The following is a 19,724-nucleotide window of genomic DNA, read 5'->3' as shown; positions in this document are numbered from 1 at the left end:
GTGGCAGAAAGAAAGTGTTGACAGAGAGATGGGAGGTGGAGAGAAAGAGGGAGAAGGGGTGGCAGAAAGAAAGAGAAGGATGTGTGTGAGAAAGAGAAGTGGGTGAAAGAAAGAGAAGGGAGAGGGAGAACGAACAAAAAGGGTGTAGAAAGAGAATGGAAGAGAGGAGAGAGAAGGGATGGCAGGAAGAAAGCAAGGGGGGGAGAGAAAGAAGGGGGAGAGAAAGAGAGAAGGGTGGCCCTGCCCACTTTTGGCTGACACAGCATGCAGCCCCTGACAGGTTCCCCCTAAGGGAATACAGCCTTTGAAAGAAAAATGGTTCCACACTCCAGAATTAAGGTGTCTTTGCAGCTTTTGTTTTACACATAAGCAAGCAGAACACAGTGACCTCATTAGCACATAATGACAACCCATGGGTTATTTAAACCATGGGTTGTCGGGGCTAAATGGCAGCACATTGCATCCTGTGTGTTCATGTCTTCCACTTTTAATTTTCCACTTTCAGTTATCATGATCTCCAAACCTAGAAGATCTGTGTAGTTTAGGGTTTAAACAACCCAGAGTTAACCCATGCTTTGCTGTTGGCTTGTTGAACCCCTAAACAACCCAGTTTCTGGGTTCGGACATCATGGTAACAACCCAGGAACAGGGCTGGATATAAGCATTTCCTGGGTTAAACAAACCAGGAATTGCCGTTACATGCAAACCAAATTTACACGCAAACCAAATTAGAGTATGAGTTGTGTACAGGTTGTTGAATCCTGGGTTGTCATTACATGTGAACCCAGAACTATGGGGCTAGCTATGTGTTGTTAAGTAAGAACAACCCAGGAAGAGAACCCATGGTTTGTTGCTGGGTTGTGAACTATGGGTTGTTTTCAATATGGGTTGTGGTTATGTGCGAACCCAGAACCATTGGTTGTTCATGGGTTGTTTCATCAGGCCACAGAAGCAACAGGCAACAGTAGTTAAAAAAAGCAAACCCTGCTGCTCTACATGCCAGTACTACAGTGCTGCAAAGGCATTTGGGATACAGGAGAGAGAGGGCAAAGCAGGAGGGAAACACACAACTCAAGAATTGGGGGGGGAAATCTTTGCTTTGCATGAACATCTGGCAGACAAGCCATAGGTAAACTGTGGGTAAGGCAACAACCCTGATTGTTGTTACATGTAAACCAGGTGCTATAAACAGGCAGCAAATCTGATAACCTTACACTGGATTCTAGAAAACAACTTATGCCCTCCTCCCAAGGCTAAAGCCTAGTTTCCATTGACCCCAGGTAGAAACACCAAGGTTTCTCTCTGCAGTTCATACTCTAAACTTTCTTTGCCCGCTCCCACTAGCTGGAGGGGGTCCCCTTACAATCCAAAAACTGGACAGAGAGTCACAGCCAACAGGAGAATATCTCTTTTCATTATTTGCTCCCACTGACGAAACATAAACAGACTGTTCTGAATTATTAGGGTCAATCTTTATAATGTAAACAGCAGCTGCAGCAGGGAGCAGGATCAAGACTTCAGGGTATGGGGAGTAGAGTTTAGCCTTTTCTCCCCCTGCTGTGGTCCTGATGAAAATGTCCATCCCTCCCGCCCCAAGCTACTAGATGCATCAGGAGGGAAGCCTCAACTAGCACGGGAGAAGATCTGCATAATTGACTCCCCTAAGTGCCATTTTTAATCTTCCCCTATAACACTGCAATAAGTCAACCCAGTGTAGCTGAGTAACTATTTTTAAAGGTGCTGGATACAGCTGTAGGCAAAAGAAAAGGTTACTTGGGCATGAAGCATTAGTGCTAATAGCTCCTGGAAGATTAAGTTCCTAGAAAGCCTACTCTGCTATAAATACTTTTTAAAAACTTAAAAATAAGGTATCATTCACACATCACAAAATAAGCCCCAAATTAACTTGCTTGGGTTGTATCCAATGTTAGTCTAACTTAAGTCCCATTCATTTCAATGGGTCTACTCTAACACTGGATGCAACCCAGAGCTTCTGGGCTGAAACAGGGGCTCTGTTGTTTGATTTTCCTTCCCCACATAGTTACTTCACACACACCCCTTACCACATACATGCATGTACATTCTATTTCAGGAATCCCAAGCCCTTGTTTTCCATTCCTATCAATGCACACACAGAGACACACACCCCAAATCTGATGACAAAATTGCCAACTGTGCAAATGTTTTTTTTAAAGGATTGGGCAAAATGGTGGGCTGCTGCATTTGGCTACACCCCTTTCCAGTCACTCTTGTGGAGCAAACATCAAGCCTGGGTCTGCACAAATTGTGACCCACCAAGCTGAATGCAGCTGACCAGTCCACTTGGAGTTGTTGCTGCTTGCCTGGGGTTGCAAAACAGAAAATATGTCACAATATTTTTGTACGGCACCAGTTTTGAAGATCTGGGCCCATCTTTGCGTGTCTGAGTCAGTCCCAAATTAGGCAAACATCCATTGCATCTACAGTAAGAATGTTTGATGTTCAGAAAAATAACCACAAAAATATCCACACCAAAAGCAAGAGAGTGTTGCTTTTGTTAAAAAAAGAAAGGAAAAGAAAGAAAACAAGAGCACAGAAACAGGCAAGAAACGAAAATTTTAAATAACGTATTTCAATGACAACCTGCTATGGCTCATTGCCTAGACCTAAGTAGCCCCATATGCCTGGTCACGCAAGCATAGTTGATATTGACACCTAGAAATATGAAATAAATGTGTTTCTGTAGGCATTTTAATTCCCCCCCTCTTACACACCACCCCAAGTGCACTTAATTCCAGCTATGTATATCAGCAAGGATGGCTCCAAACGCTGGTGAAAGTTCACATCATTTCCCCCAGAACATTTTCCATTACCCCACCCTTCCCCAATATGATGTCCTCCATATATTTCGGACTATAACTCCCATCACCCCTGACCATACGCCAAAACGTTTGGAGGGAAACAGGCTGGGAAAGGCTGCACTACCACGCTGGCTACCCCACCTTTCAGTAACGGTATATCAAGGTCCCATAGAGCATAGATTAAATCTTTGCCACCCCTTCTCTGCTCCAAACTAGTTTTCCTGGAGTCGCCCCTACACATAAAGCTCCAAGCATCACTTCTCCTCCAGACTTACGCCAGTGATGTTGATTGGAGAAGGGACATATTTTAGAGACAGTGTATAGAACATAAGAGGAGCCCTGCTGGATCAGACCAAGAGTCCATCTAGTCCAGCATTCGGTTCACACGGTGGCCAACCAGCTGCCCACAGGAACCCACAAGCAGGATATGAATACAACAGCACCCTTCCGCCCATGTTCCCCAGCAACTGGTCTACATAGGCATACTGACTCTGGTACTGGAGATAGCATATAGTCATCAGGACTAGTAGCCACTGATGGCCTTCTCCCCCAGGAATATGTCTACCCCCTTTTAAAGCCATTCAAATTGATGCTCATCACTACATAGGGAATTCAGGTTGCTGAGAGTACACTATCAAACCTGCATAGCATCATAATCATCCACACCGTAGAACACTTTGCTAAGTGTTGTCCTCCTTTGCAGGGTTTTATGAATCTGCCCTAGCTTGTAATTGCGCTGTTATTTTCCTTCTGCTAGTAGGAGAGGGTTTCTATCTCTATTCCCATTCTCTGTCTCTACTCCCGTTCATGAGGGGACACACTACACTTCATGTCTTTGGTTTCCACTGAAGATATGCCAATAGATGTAAGTCAACACTAATGACTTTTCTTTTTGAAAATAATAATAATTCTATCATCTGTTAATTACGCCAGACATTCTGTACACAAAGGAGCTTCATAAAAAAGAAACAACGCACAGCATTAACAAGACAAACTAGTTCTGCCAACAGGAGACCCTCCAAAAATCTTTTAGCACCAGAATGATCTTTTAATCAAGAGCTTTTTGATTCTACAACAAGGTTTCATCACACAACAAACAGGTCATTCATATCTCTCAACCTATCACAGCACCCCATTCAAGGAAATGAATTGGGCCCACTTCAAAGTTCATTGGGGATAATGGGATGCCTCTCCTCAACCATAGGAAAGTTTTGGATCAGGGACAAGAAGAAAAAAAAATACAGCTCTCTCAACTCCCTTATATGCTCACCTTGATCTAGATATATATTACACACACACACACCCTTCAAGGAACTCAGAGTTTCTTACATATGGTTTCCAGAAGGTCTCCTATCAACACAACATATTGGAACAAACCAACTTAGGTTCATTGAGAAGGGAGGACTGGCAATAGCTGAGAGTTACACAACCTGAAAGACCGCCTTCTCCCATACAAGCCTGCCTGGTTCTTACGATCTTCTGGACAGACCCTTCTTTCAAGGCTGTCACCTTTGGTGGTGAACTGGGACAGGGCCTTTTTGGTGACTGCTCCTAGGCTGTAGAAGTCACTCCCAAGGGAGGCTAGGTTTGCTCCCTCTCTGCTGTCTTTCTACCAGCAGGCAAAGACCACATTATTTAAGAAGGCCTTTAGCCTGTAAGCGGGTCTGTTGGGTTGGGTGCTGTTTTTAATAATATTTTTCCTGGTAATTGTTATGTTTTTATCATATTGTAATGTATGGTTTTATCATTTTAATCAAAGTTAATTTATTCTGTAAGCCATCTTGAGTGCTATTTTTAGTAGAAAGGCGGGCTACAAATAACATTAATAATATAAATAATAATATAAATAACCGGTGGCCCATGACCACTCCAAGTTTGGCCCACGAAGCCAATGGTGCCCCACCTATTTTCACTTTGCAGCCCAGCTAATCCACCCACCAGTTTCTTCCCCAGGCCTGTCAGAAAGGAAAAGCTCTTATCTCCAATCAGCAGCTTATTGGAGATAAGAACTTTTCCCTGCAGAGCACTGAATAAGAGATTAGCAGGAAAAACCTCTTATCTCCAACCAGCAGCTAACTGGAGATAAGAGTGTTTCCCTGCAGGGGAGAGAAGGCAGGGCACAGGGAGGAAATTGAGTGATTCAGTCTTGCTTACCTCTTAGGTTTGTCTTGCAGATGCTTGTCCTACTTACTTCTGAGTATACATGCAGAGGCTTGCCCTGCTTACTTGTGAGTAGACATGCTGCTCATGCTTACTTCAGAGTAGACATGGAGGAGCTTGGTATTTGAGATGCTATTGAAAGTGCTGCTGAGTGTTTTGATCTTGCTTATTTATGAGGAGACAAAGAATTCCCACACACACACACTAGTGGGGGGAGGGGCGGACATGCTCATGCATGCACACATGTGCAGCCCCAGGTTGTCATGCCCCCACTGGAGGGATCCTCCTCCTCTTCTGAGGAGCGAGAACTCCCTGAGTCAGATGACGCCATGGGGCCACCTCTGTCAGGAGACATGGGGGAGCTCGAGCTCTCAGAAAAAACCATGGGTCTGTCCCTGCCAAGAAAGAGAAGTTCTGCTTCAGAGGCAGAGCATCAACCCAGTCCCAGAGTGCACTGTCGCCATAAGAGGCAGATCAGCAAGTCTCCTTTAAGATGAAGAACTCAAGTCCAAGGAAGAACTCCTCAGGAGTAAGAATGGTAATATGTGGCAGCTGAGCTGTGGGTGGGGCTCAGGAGGCCCTGGGAATATAATCCTGTATTTTCTGTCTTGATTTTGCTGAAAACTGTTCTGGTTCTCAGCTCGGCCTATCCTGATCTTAGCTCATATTTGGACTGCTATATTATCATCCTTGGACTTCTGGCTGTTGCTGCCTCTGGATTCCGATTACACCTGCCTGCCATCCTCTGTGCTTGACCTTGGCTGTATCCCTGACTTATCTCTGAAAATCCTTGTTTGCTGGCAAAAACTCTGCTTCACTCCTGGCCTGCTTAATTGGCTCATCCATTGCAATCAACTCTGTGCGCGTGCATGCATGAGCACACCTGTGTGCTTGCTTGCATAGCAAGGAGCTGAACAGGACACAGTTCCCAAGCAGACACGGGATATGGCCCTCAGGTCTGAAAGAGTTGTGCACCCGTTCTCAGTGGTAGAGTGCATGCAGAAGGTTCAAGGTCCAATGCATGACATCCCCAGGTATCTCAGATAGTAGGGCTGGGAAAGATTTCTTTTGCTTGTAAGACCCTGGTAGATGGTCCAACTCAATATATAAGGCAGGGAGCTTTATATGTTCATACTGATGGAGGAGCAAGGTCAAAGGAGCTATTGGAGCTACTTGGGATCATCAGATTCATAGACTGCAAGGATGAGGTGGTAACTATGGGCAGAATCCAAAGGGGCGATTATGCCCCTGCTGATTCCTTTCCACCCTGCTGATTCCACTGTGCAAGTGGGACCCACTGCTTATGCAAGGGAGATTTAGTGCTTCCTATGGGAAGCCCTGAAATGAGCAGGAACACTCATTTTCAGGAGGCAGCCGGTTGGTGGAGCTCCCTTATGCAAGCCTGGCTGACCTGCTTCCTTCCAGAAATGAGCATATCTGCTCATTTTGGGTTTCCCTGGAAGTGCTAAATCACCATTGTGCAAGCAGTGGGGGCCACCTGTGCAACAGAATTGGTGGCGTAAGAGAATCATGGGGGGTGTAAGCGCCCTGCTGTATTCTGCCCTGTGGGAGCAATGTTCTGATGCAATCTCTGGGAGGACACAGACTCCAAGGCGCTCTGCAACCAGCAGTCCTGAATCTCACCCAACAATGAGCATGCTGGAGGAGTGGAAGGGATTCCAGTTGTTGTCCTGCTAGGCATTCTCATACACTGGACCCCATGTGTCTCTTCTATTAAGCATTCATTCAGTAGAAATTCCTAAATGTTAATTGGAATGAATTTTCTAATTACTTAATTCTCTTGGCTGGAACTAATTTATTAGAACATCCTCTATGTTATGTTAAATGCAAGGAAGGATTTGAAAATCATTTCTACACTACATTCATAATTATGTTTAGACTCCCTCTCATGAAACTCTTACATTAAACTTACAATGAAACAAAGACGTTATCTGATTTCTATAGTAATATATGTGTGTGCTGTAATTGTTCCAGGGCTTGAGTTATTTGTATATTGACTGCATCATCATTAACTCTGATTAAAATACCAGGTTATCCATTCATTTTGTAATTGTTCTCATAGTCCCCACTCCAGCAAAAAATAAGGCATCCCAAGAAACAGCTGGAAAACAATCCATAGATTTTTAGTGCCTGTTCATTCATGTCTGCAATCTGCCCACGAATTCTTCTGTACTTAAACAACATTCCAAGTGACCCTTTCTACATGGCTAAAACACATGTCAGTTCCAACCCAGGTAAATCTAAGGGCAGGCAACCTGCTCAACCTCAGCAATCACAATGGAATCCTATCTGGACTGAAGTAGGTAGACATTTTTTGCTTATATGCATATCTGTTTATTCGGAAAGATTGAGCTGTTCATTCAGCTCAACCATTCTCAATCCCACATCAAGCCAATTTTGGTGTTTATGCTGAAAGGCTTGAACACAATCCAAATATATACAACTCATATAAACTGGAGGTACAGTCAGGGCCAGAAATATTGGAACAAGGATAACTGTTTTGGCAGTTGGCCTCTGTACACCACCACATTGAAGTTGAAAGGAAACACACCCAGATGGGAGCAAAGTCAGGACTTTCAGCTGTAATTCAAGGGGTTTAACGAAAGTGGGGCACTACCCATTCAGGAAGGACAGCCAGTGGCATACACACACACCCATCGTTGGGGGCTCATAAGTACTGGAACAAACCAACAGCATTTCAAACTTAAGGATCGCCTTTAATACCTGGATGAAAATCCTTTGCAGTCAATGACTGCCTGAAGTCTGGAACCCATGAACATGACCCAGTACTGAGTGTCCTCCCTCGAGATGCTTTGCCAGGCCTTTACTGCAGCTGCCTTCAGTTGCTGCTTTTTTGTGGGTCTTTCTGCCTTCAGTCTTGTCTTCAGGAAGTGAAAAGCATGCTCTATTGGGTGGAGATCAGGTGACTGACTTGGCCATTGAAGAACATCCCACTTCTTTGCCTTCAGAAACTCTTGGGTAGCTTTTGCTGTATGTTTTGGGTCATTATCCATCTGCAATATGAAGCGGCGTCCTATCAGTTTGGCAGCATTTGGCTGAATCTGAGCAGAAAGTATAGCCCTATACACTTCAGAATTCATCCTGCTGCTTTTACCAGCAGTCAGGTCATCAATAAACACCAGTGACCCGGTTCCATTGGCAGCCATACATGCCCATGCCATAACACTGCCTCCACCATGTTTGACAGATGATGTGGTATGCTTTGGATCATGAGCTGTTCCTTTCCTTCTCCATACTTTTCTCTTCCCATCATTCTGGTACAAGTTCATCTTGGTTTCATCAGTCCAAAGAATCTTATTCCAGAACTGGGCAGGCTTTTTTAGGTGTTTGCTGGCAAAGGCTAATCTGGCCTTTCGGTTCTTGAGCATTACCAGTGGTTTGCACCTTGTTGTGAGGCCTCTGTATTTACATTCATAAAACTGTCTCTTGACTGTAGATGTTGACAATGACATGCCTACCTCTGCAAGAGCGTTCTTGACCTGGCTAGATGTTGTGAAAGGGTTCCTCTTCACCATGAGCAGAATTCTGTGGTCATCCCCTTTAGTTGTCTTCCGTGGTCTTCCAGGCCTTTTGCTGTTGCTCAGCTTGCCAGTTAATTCCTTCTTTTTCAGGATGTTCCAAACTGTTGTGTTGGCTACTCCCAATGTTTTTGCTGTCTCTCCGATGGGTTTGTTTCCTCAGCCTAATGATGGCCTCCTTCACTCACATGGACACCTCTTTAGACCTCATGTTGGGAGTTCCAGTGAACAGCTACCAAATGCAAATGTAACACTCAGAACCACCTCCAGGCCTTTTATCTGCTTGATTGGTCATGGGGTACCCAGGAAACAGACCACACCTGGCCATGCAGCTGCTTGTCAGCCATTCATTCCATTACTTATGAGCCCCCAACGATGGGGGGGGGGGTGTATGCCACTGGCTGTCCTTCCTGAATGATTAGTGCCCCACTTTTGCCAAACCCCTTGAATTACAACTGAAAGTCCTGACTTCGCTCCCATCTGGGTGTGTTTCCTTTCAACTTCAATGTGGTGGTGTACAGAGGCCAACTGCCAAAACAGTTATCCTTGTTCCAATATTTCTGGCCCTGACTGTATATGAAATATATGGATTGGAAAGTAAACATTAAAACACACCATAACGAGCGATTTCAGAATGGTATTCCATCCAATATTACTTTTCACCATGGGATCGACAAGCACCTCATACACAACGTAATACTTTTATCTTTATAATTTTTCCTGGATATCTGCCAAGAAGCCACAAAAAAGTACCACACTACAGCTAACAAATGTGTCCAAACCATTAAACGGGGGTGGAGGGGAGACAGAGAGAGAGAGAGAGAGAGAGAGAGAGAGAGAGAGAGATCTTCTATTAGAGCTCAAACAAAGTGCCATGTGTACTGATGGCATAGTATAAATAATTAGCAGCTATCATTTACATGATTTTCATGGACTTAATATAGACCAGATAATTGTCTGTGGACAAGTTGCATGTATTCTATTGTGTTCTTATTCTAGAACTGATGATGCCTAAAACTCCAAGGTTCTTTAGACCCAATTTATGGCTCCACCCTAGGCCACTACAGAAGAACATAAAAATGTCATGAGAGAGATGAGAATCATTCGGGAAGAATCGTGCTGGAAATACCTCTCCGATACAGTCCAACCTCTGATGCTCTCTCCATTTCCCCATGAGATCCTACACTAACAATGCTGTGCCTATCATTTCCTCTATTTATGATGTTCAGGCGGTGAGCGCCATTGCTGACATAGTCAAAATGAGACAAGGGGGAGGTATCAAAGGCGTGGGGGCAGCCTAAGGTTTGCAGAAGTTCAACAAAAAATTAGGGGGGATCCTAAGGGGTAAGAACCCCCAAATCAGCCCTATGAAGACTGGACCTGCTTTCAGGGGCCACAGAAGGCTGACTGAAGGGGGGGCAGAAAACCAGTGGGAGCAGGAATGGAATGGTCTATCACAGAGGTGAACATAGCTGGCTTGTTGGAACAGTGAACAGGAACACTCCACATGGCATTGTTCTGTTGCACTTGTAACCTTATGTTTCATAGGGATGGGAGAGAGTCTCCCATTCTATTCCTTTATTATTCCTCTGGTTCGTTTCAGAGTTGTTTTGTTGCAGCATTCCACTCTTCACAAGTTCCAATTGAACTAGGAGAATTTCTAACATCCATTCTGGAATAAGAACACTTACAATTTGCTACAATGTTCAGTTGCATCACCTGCATCTTCCTCCTTCATGCGATGCTCATCTGTGCATTGATTTTTTTTTAAGTGAACTTGATGTGTATTTTTAAAAATTATCCTTATTTAAATTACTTATTTACAACTTTATATCCTAAGATCTAAGCATTTTACATTAAAAATACGTAAAATACAGTATAAAAACGAATATGACCGCATAAAAGCATTGAAACATTAAAGGTAAAGGTGTCCCCAACCAGTCGTGTCCGACTCTAGGGTGTGGTGCTCATCCCCGTTTCTAAGCCGAAGAGCCAGCGCTGTCCGAAGACGCTTCCGTGGTCATGTGGCCGGCATGACTGAACACCGAGGTGCACGGAATGCTGTTACCTTTCCCGCCGAAGCGGTACCTATTTATCTACTAGCAATTTCTTGCTTTCGAACTGCTAGGTTGGCAGAAGCTGGGACTGAAGACGGGAGCTCACTCCGTCACGCAGCATTCGGGTCTCGAACTGCTGGCCTTCCAGTCTGCAGTTCAGCGTCTTAACCACTAAGCCACTGCAGCCCCATTGAAACATTACATGAACAGTAAAACAGAGCAGTGCAATTTCAAGTCAGGAAATGCTGATGTGTATTTATGACTGATTCAAGATTGTAAGCTCCTTCTGTATAAGCCAGGGGTGGGCAACTTTGGGAGTCCAAGAGCCAATCCCTGCCCGCCTCCCTGCCCGCCCCCCTGCCCGGATCTTCTGCAGGTGGTATTCTCACGCCATGCCACCAAACATCGGGGAGGGGAGTAAAAAAACAAGCTAAATTTGTCCATTCTGTCTCCATAGCTGCGGGAGAGGCGTAAAATGGACACACACAGCTTGTTTTCAAGTTAAATTCATCCATTCTAAGCTTCCATAGGTGTTTGCTCTGAACTTTTTTTTTCTGGGTTTAAAAAAAGGGGGGGCGGATAGGGGCAATGGGCGAGGGGGCACATGCAGGCCACATATAGCCGCCCCTGGTATAAACCAGGAATGTCACTATATAAATAAAATATTTCCTTTCATGCTGTGTTTTACTGATGTGCATATGCGCATTGCTAATTAGAGTGGCCATTTACACATTGCCAAAAAGGAGAAAATCACCAAAAGAGAAGACAAAGATTTGCATGAATTTTGCATAGGATTACTTTATATGTATAGTTGCAAATGTAAAGATAATTACCATAATTGAAAGAGGAATAAAATCCATCTCACCATAGTGGGGAAGACTGTGACCAGGTGACCTGTGTGTTCCTGCTCAGTCTACTATCCAGGTACTAACTCTTGATAGGCAACTCGGAGGGCCCTGCTGCTCTCCCTTCTTATGTTTCTTTATGGTAATAAACCAGACCTGAGCTGGACAGCCCTACAAACAGAAGATGGCTACAAACAGAGGACTGTTCTCTGTAAAGTAGGACACGTGGCCATCCTACAAGTAATGTAAGGGAGGAGGGATACCAATGAACTGATGGAACTGAAACCTGCAGCAAATTAGGTATGCACAGTACTCAATAAAAGACTGAGAAATTTTTTTTTAAGGGTTAATGGAGAATTCCTAATGTGTCAGTTGTAGAAACAATGCCAGGTAATCTGGAACACCAAAATCCAGGGAGCAATTTGGATGAGGATGTCAGAGACATCCTTAATATTACATCAGCAGGAGCAGTGGCAGCCAGCAGGTGTACAAGAGGCCTGACTAGTACATGCATGCTACTACATGGTCTCATTGTGGCAATAACATTTGCACCTCGGAACCAGATGGAACAGGCAAGTCACGTAGATACATTTCAGGTTGCCAACATGGGGTTGGACTCAGTGGTCTTATAGGCACCTTCCAACCCTACTATTCTATGACTATTCTATGATGTGTGCTTACCTGTGTGGTATTTGGGAGGCTTACTTAAGGCCCTGATCCTTCACACCCTTACCTAGGAGTAAGTCCCATTCAACTCAATAAAGCTAGCTTTTGAGTAGACATGTATAGGATTGCACTAAAATGCACATTTCAATTCAAGGCTACAATCCTGTACCCACTTACCTAAGAGTTTAACTCAATGGGACTTACTTCTGAGTAGACATTTGCTGTTAATCCCATTGATTTGACTTTGGATTGCAGGTAGAAAAAACAAGTGGGAATACCGCAGTAGGTCAATTCCCAATTTATTATCTGAGTAGACTAAAGGTACTCATCCTGTTTGAGAGAAGGTTTTTTTTAATCTTCAGGTACATAGGCAGGTACCCTGAATGCTCAATCACCATCCTTTCCTCCACCCCACCAAGTAATTTCGATTGCTCTAGCACAAGTCATGATGATTAATTTCAATGCATAAATCCCCCCCCTTGCTTTGTCTGCTCTTAGCTTCCTAATATCAGAAGGAATGGCTTTCACTGTATCAAAGAGGGTATGATTTGCTGACTTAGAAGAATTGGGAAGAGAGTAACCAAAAGAAGATTATTCTCAATTCCGACTAGGTGGCAGTTTTAAAAGGTGGCGGATTTTATTTTTTAAAGAACTCCCTAAGTGAAAGTATAGCTCTGAAGGATTTAGATTTTTTTTAAAAGCTTTCTTAAGGTGAATTTCTCTCTCTGCCTTGCTTGCCAGCTCTTTCCATTTGCCATGCTGACAGCACCTTCTTCCTTCTACAACTGGACACATATGAACAAGACTGCTCATCACTGCCTCTTTGAAGCTACCAGTGCAGATACAACTTAGCTCTGGTCTCTTCTGTTTTGAACTCAGCTCCCCACTGTTCCAAACTTACTCTGCCTCCACCTTCTCAATTTAGTGTTCTCCAGATTTGTTAGACTACAACTCCCAGAATCCCAGCCAGCATGGCCAATGGAAGCAGGTTGGGGAAAGCTGCTCTATCTTCTGAGCCTACAACCTATGCCTAAAAAAGGAACTCTACTCACACATTAATTCATTCATAAAAACATAAATAGACCCACTGGTAGGTGAGAGACTTCACAAAGAGCTGCAGGTATGCAGCCTGCTGCTGCACACAGCAGAATCAGTGTGATGGAGCATTAACCCAACACTGGCATTAGGAGAGGGATAGAAAAGGACAGCTTATGCTCCCTCCTACAAGCCAAGCAAAACAAAAAGCAGCTCCAGATACAGAAGGAAATGGTGATGAAGCTTTCAAGACTAGGAGCACAGAAATAGGTTTATTGACTCTGATGCATTTTGAAAGTCTTCTTCAGGGGCACTTTTAGGCACAACCAACTTGTGTCTTTGGCACCCAACTCTGTTGCAAAACAGTTCTTCCCAAAGCCAGCCAGCCAGGGAAGGCAGCAGCAGCAGCTTTCCATGTTCCCTGCATCTAGGGATGGGCGAATCAGTGAAACCCAGGCTTGCTGAAATTCTCCGCATTCCATTTCGAAGCTTGTTTTGACTCAAGTCCATAGATTGTGAGCTTAAGATTTTTTTCACATGAAAATCTGCGTATTTTCCCAATCATGCGCATCTTTGAAATGCATGCATTCTTCTCCCATTGATTAAAACATTTGTGTGCACTGATTAAATGCATTTTATGCACATTCTCCAGAAGTGCATATTTTTCCAAGTGCATTTTTCAAATGTGTGCATTTTTCAAAATATGCATGATGTTGGAAACATTTGTTTTGGTCTGCGAATCACATCACAAGCTCAAAAATGTACAGATTTTGACCACAGCTTGCATCTGAAACCATGTTCGGTCTGGAAGGAATGAACTGGTTAAATCTGATCAAAAACTGAGAAATTTATTTCAGTTCAAAGTTCATCTCTACCTGCATCTCTGCATCTTCTATGGTTAATGAAGCACTTTAGGTGGACGAGGAAAGTATGCTGGAACTTCTCCCTCCCTTGTACTCCCCTTGAACTCCAGGTATCTCATCCTGTGTCCCTAGGTTGAGACCGGTGTTAGGGGGGGCATTCTTGTACCCTAATAAAACCTTTAAGAGTTCCAGGCCCTATTTCCATGTCATCTGGGCACTGTTTGCCATTGGGAAGGGTCTTGTGCTAAGGTCATCATTGTTGGAAGCCCTACTTGCTGGCCCACCATGAAGCTCTGTGAGGTTGGTGAGCGCTAGAGATAAGGCCTTCTCAGCAGCAGCCCCTGCCATATGGAACTTCCTCCCAAGATATATACAGCTGGCTCCATCTGTTGCTGGGTTTAGGTGGGTTTTAAAATTTTATTTGCTTTCTTTGAGTTTTAATTAAAATGTTTTTGCTGCTTTTGTTGCTGATTCATTTTTGAATTAGTTTTAAAATTAATTTAGGACTTGTATAGATCTAGAACTATATGTCTCAGACTGCAAGAAATCTCTGAAAGACTGAAATCTTGGAAAGGGCCAAGAATGCATTAAATACATAGTTCATAAATGAATAAATACACGTTATAGCCTGCAGCTGGCTGTGCTCACCTCCCACAGTACACAAGATCTGGCTTTCAGCACATGTTCTGCAATATTTTTATAACTTAGGTGCAGACTTCTAAGGTTTTGTTAGTATTTTTCCAGCCCTGGTCATCTATGTGATGCAGAAGTATTTTTTCCCACCCTGCCAGGAATGCCCTTCAGTTCTTTACATCAACCTAACAGGAAGTCCCTTTGTAGGAGAAGGAATTGAAATCAGATTTTCTTGTATTAAAAAACAAATAGACACACACCATTTGCTTCCATTGGCATTTTGAACAAATGATTCAGGGCTCTATTTGTATTGACAAATGATTTATTGGTGTGCAGTCAACACTGCTATCTGATTTCTCCTTGGAGCAGAATTAATATCGTTTATCTTGGGAAACCTCCAGTCTGGCATATTCATTTCTTTTTATCTTGTACCTGAGGGCTGGCCCAGCTCCACAGGTAAGTTTACCTTCTGAAGAGATCAGCATGCTGGCAGAGAACACAGGAATCCTCTCCAAATAGAACATTTACATTTGTCTTACCCAGGTCATGCATGCCAAAGCCTGATCCTGAAAGATACTTCTATGCCTTCAATGCTGGGTGGCAAGAAGTTCTATGAACGCTGCTTCTCCCATGAGTGTGACAGAGGGAAAACAGGGCCGTCACCAACTTGTTCCTCTGCCTATCCTACCACTACTAAATGATAGGAGGCTTCTTTGCATCTGGAGTTTTATTCACTCAAGAGTTTTTTATTTTGTCAACCCAAATATGATTCTCAGTAAAATTAGTTTTTCTGTAACACTGTCAGTTATGAACATCAGTGCTGACTCCAGGTTTTTGAGCCACCCACAGTGGGCCCCCTCCCACTGGACAATAGTGTATAAGCCAATAGTGAAGAAGAGCGGGAGGTCCCAGGGGCTCTTGTCAGTGGCACCCTGCTGGGGTGTGGACCCTCAGCAGGTGGCCAGCCATGCCAACTCCTGATGAACTTCTTTACTGAGTAATAACAAGCAAGACAGACCACCTCCTCCAACCTCAACAACAGCAAGTGTCTCCCTCCTGGCCTTCAGGGTTCACATTTCAGGCCTCTCACTTTTATCCAGAACTCTGCTACCAAAGTCATTCACCCCTCCTCTTGTTCGGGCCATACAATCCCTGACTTCAGCTTCCCATCTCTTTTCACACCCCAAAGTTATCATCCTTACCTCTAAAGCTCTCCATGGCCTTGCCCTGCCTTCTCTTTCTGCCCTTCTTTTGGTCCCCTCACCTGCCTCTTACCTTTGCCCATCTTACTCTGTGATGCTCAGCCATGCCAAACGTTCCGTTCTCTTCTACAACTGCTTGTTCCCATTTCTTGCCCCTTAATTAAGAGCACCTACAAGATGCCACCATCCTGTTCCTTTAAACCCATGCTCAACTCATCTATTCCACGTAGCTTTTGGCTTAACCTCCCCGCCCTTATCCCCAATGGAAATTATGCTGGAGCACACGTAACTCCAGCAGCTCCTGTGTGCCCCTTGTTATCCATGCTTCTTCCTTCCATACTCTCCAGTGGCCTCTCCCTCAAACAAAATTAAGATTGTAAGCTCCTTGGAGCAGGGAACAATTCTTTTGTTATGCCCCTCCGAAAGTGCTGTATGCATCAGTGTGTCTCTCTCTTTCATAGGATAATGTCTCTTACGTGTATACATACATATATACATGTACATGTCATATGTATATACACACACGTGTGTGTATGTGCATGTATGTACATGTGTATGAATTAATGAATGAAATGAATAGCCTAGGGCAGCCTTCCTCAACCTGCCCTCCAGATGTTTTGGACTACAACTCCCAGCATTCCTGTCCATTGGCCATGCTGGCTGGGGCTAATGGGAGTTGATGGTCAAAACATCTGGAGGACACCAGGTTGGGGAAGGCTGGGTCTGCACATGACTACTCTTTCTAAAACCTGTCCAGAGGCTCTGTTTTATCCTTCTACAAATGTTCAGTAATGCCTTAAAAACATTTAGGCTCCAAGCTCAGCTGAAATCCCTATGGCTCTGGCATTCCTGAAGCGCACATGCAAACCCTTCCCTTGGTGAACCGCTTCAAAAGGTACAACTGCTGCCTTGGAGATCTCTCCCAGCTAAAGAAGAGCCACAGACATCAAGACCAGGCGAGCTCCACTGAATAAGCTTCCACCAAAGGGCCGCCGTTAATGAGAGTGACGGGGCATGGGTAGGCTTCCCGTCCCCAGAGGACTCAAACTTTAAAATAAGCAGGTTGGTGCTCAACAGAAATGTGACACCTGTGTTCCAGTTTTTAATTACAGCAAACAAATGAGAGTTTCTTACTGAGGGGAGATGGATTCTGTTGCCATAACCTCCCAACATCCAAGGCTGGAAAAGAGATACAATGGCTTTTATAATCACTGTGGAGGGATATGGAACAAAGAGTTTGCCGACTGCATCGTTTGTTTTGCAACAAATGACTTCAAAAACATTGTTTTTAATTCTAAGCTTTTCTTTATGTTACTCTTCCCCAATCTGGTTCACTTCGCATGTGTTGCTACAATTCCCATCATCCACAGCACGCATGATGGGAACACGCAACACGGGGCACACAGGAGCTGCTGGAGGTGCGCCAGGTTGGGGAAGGCTGCTTTAGAAGAAGCAGCTCAAGGTGTTTGGAGCTGGAGTCCCCCAAAGTGATGTGGTTTGGGGACCAGCATTGCTTGCCTACCATCTGTTTGGCTGCTACCTGTTCAACCTGCGTGTTTGTAAGTAAACACGTTCATTACTAAAGGCATCGTAACAGCAGAACTAGATACATTGCTTGACATGGGGCAGCCACGGAAAATGCCAGTGCCTCCCCGCGTTTTCCTGCCTGCAGCGCCTCTTCCCCACTCCTGGTTCCATAACACTGACTGCAGCTGATGCCAATGATAAAAAGACAGGTAAGGTGCCTAAATGCCATGGGAAGAGGGAAAGAGAGCTCGGGGTGGCCATTTGGGGCAAAACCCCTTTGTTGAGTGTCATGTCCGGTTCTGCCCTTTATCTCTATTGCTCTCATAACAAAAGAAACCATAACTGATCCTCCTAAAAAGCTTTAAAAAAAAAAAACACCTTCCCGTTGGGAAATTCCAGGGTATGGGGGAACACAAAATATTAGGCCCTGCTGCAACTCAAACTACATTTCCTACTTCAAAGTTATGAATGAGTACATTCCTCATTCCACAACATGTAATTCTCTAAGCCAGGGGTGTTGAACTTCTTTTAGTCTGAGGGCCAAATTCAATTTTGGAGAAGCTCTTGGGGGGCTGCATTCTAGAGGTGACCAGGCCTGAAGGCAAAACAGGGTGGGGCCAAAGGCAAAAAAGAAGTGAGGGGCCAAACTACCAAAGATACCAGTATATTTTATCTTAAAGCTCTTTCTGCCGGTAATTAGGGGTGCAATCCTATAGCCGCTACACAGCATCAAGATGGCCATAGGATTTTTTGGTTTCTGGGAGCCGAGCCAGTACTCTGAGCTCGGTTCCCAGAAACCCAACTCCCCTCCACCTCGTAGGAGGCACAGTTCGGCCTGGCTCCACACTTGCAAAAGCAGCGCAGAGCAGCTGAAAAGGGGGCATTCCTGGGGGTGGGGAGGGGACTGCGGAAGCACCCTTACAGCACTTCCTATGTGCCATCTGGCCTCCCCCCCCATTCCAAAGCGCCCCGACTGGACAGCCAAAATCAACCATCTAACCAGAAATGCAGGGCAGCTAGAGCATGGAGGAGAAGATCCCCTCCATTCTCTGCCCACCCTGCATTGGATAGTCGGCCACCTCCGAGTTCGGAGGCGGCCAACCATTCCCATAGGATTGCGCTCTAAGTCTTGGGAGAAGCATTTCGACCTTTTAGAATGCAGGGGGAAATGCACAAAAGCCAGGAAACCCCCAAATGATAGGCAGTCTGGGGAAAGTGCATGGCCTTCTGGGGGGCACTGGAGGGCCCTATTTGGCCTGCAGGGTCAAGGTTCTGCACCCCTACTCATAGCACTACAATGTGCAGATTTTCAAAATGTAATGCACAATGGCAAAGTTGCAGTCCAGCAGATAAGCATGTTGGCTGGTTTTAGGCCTCTCTCCCCTCCCTCCCTCCCTCCCTCATCCTCAGTTCCCTCTCAGTAATTTATTTGCTAAGTAATTGTAAGCATTGTGGTAAATGTTGAAGATTTCATGGATGTTAACATTTTACTGGTAAATCTTAAGAGTTTAAGAGGCCTAGAGGAAAATGTCAGGTGATTCTGACATTTATTAGCAAATCTCAAAGGCAACCAAACACCTTGTCCAAATGTCATCCATCTTTACCAGTCATGAGTGCTTACCATGCCATAGCTGGGAATGACATTGGTGTAAACCCTCATGACACAAGCATTTCTGACATTTCCTCTTGGCCTCTTGAAGTCTTAAGAATTACTGCTAAATGTTAACATTCACTGTAACATAAGAATTATAGTAATAGAAGGGCCATAAACCATTCTTACAAAAATTGATTTGGCAAGTTCTGATTAGATTTGAAAATGGAAGTCTGAACAGATCTCCTTAAGACATCTTCTGGAAATAAGGGTGTTTTGTTCTTTGCAGATATAGTGCAGGTGTTTGATCATGTCTGGTTTTAGGTTTGCAGATTTCTTGGACAGCAAATATGTGAGAATGCGGATATCAATTGGGGCAGGGGAAGGACACTCACGTTCAAACATCAGTCAAAGAAAACCAATAACACAGCTGAGCCCCTTCTCTCCTTGCTTTTCCAGTGTTTATCCCTTATCTAGTACAAAATCCACTGATCTAGTACAAAATCCAGCAAAAGTTTAGGTGCGCCCAAGAACCATAGAAATCAATGGGGATTTAGGCTGCATTCTTAAACACACTTACTCTAAAGCAGGAGTGGGCAACTTGTGGCTCTCCAGAAGTTGTTGGACTACAACTCTCATCACCCCTGACCACTGATTATGCTGGCTGGAGCTGATAGGACTTGGACTCCAACAACATCTGGAGGGCTACAGGTTCCCTATTCCTGCTTTAGGGAGGAAGCCTCAT

The 19,724-nt window shown here is 44.4% G+C and overlaps 1 protein-coding gene across 1 annotated transcript in view; it reads right to left on the bottom strand.

Moving 5' to 3' along the window:
- Positions 1 to 19,724, bottom strand: part of FRAS1 (Fraser extracellular matrix complex subunit 1) — a 381,912-nt gene that overhangs the window by 291,075 nt on the left and 71,113 nt on the right. The gene's annotated exons all lie outside the window — the stretch shown is intronic.

Source organism: Heloderma suspectum, chromosome 5 (genome assembly GCF_057233095.1).
Source record: "Heloderma suspectum isolate Gila_16-S chromosome 5, 16-S_ref, whole genome shotgun sequence".
Classification (NCBI taxonomy): Eukaryota; Metazoa; Chordata; class Lepidosauria; order Squamata; family Helodermatidae; genus Heloderma; species Heloderma suspectum.
This window is presented reverse-complemented; position numbering and strand designations above follow the sequence as displayed.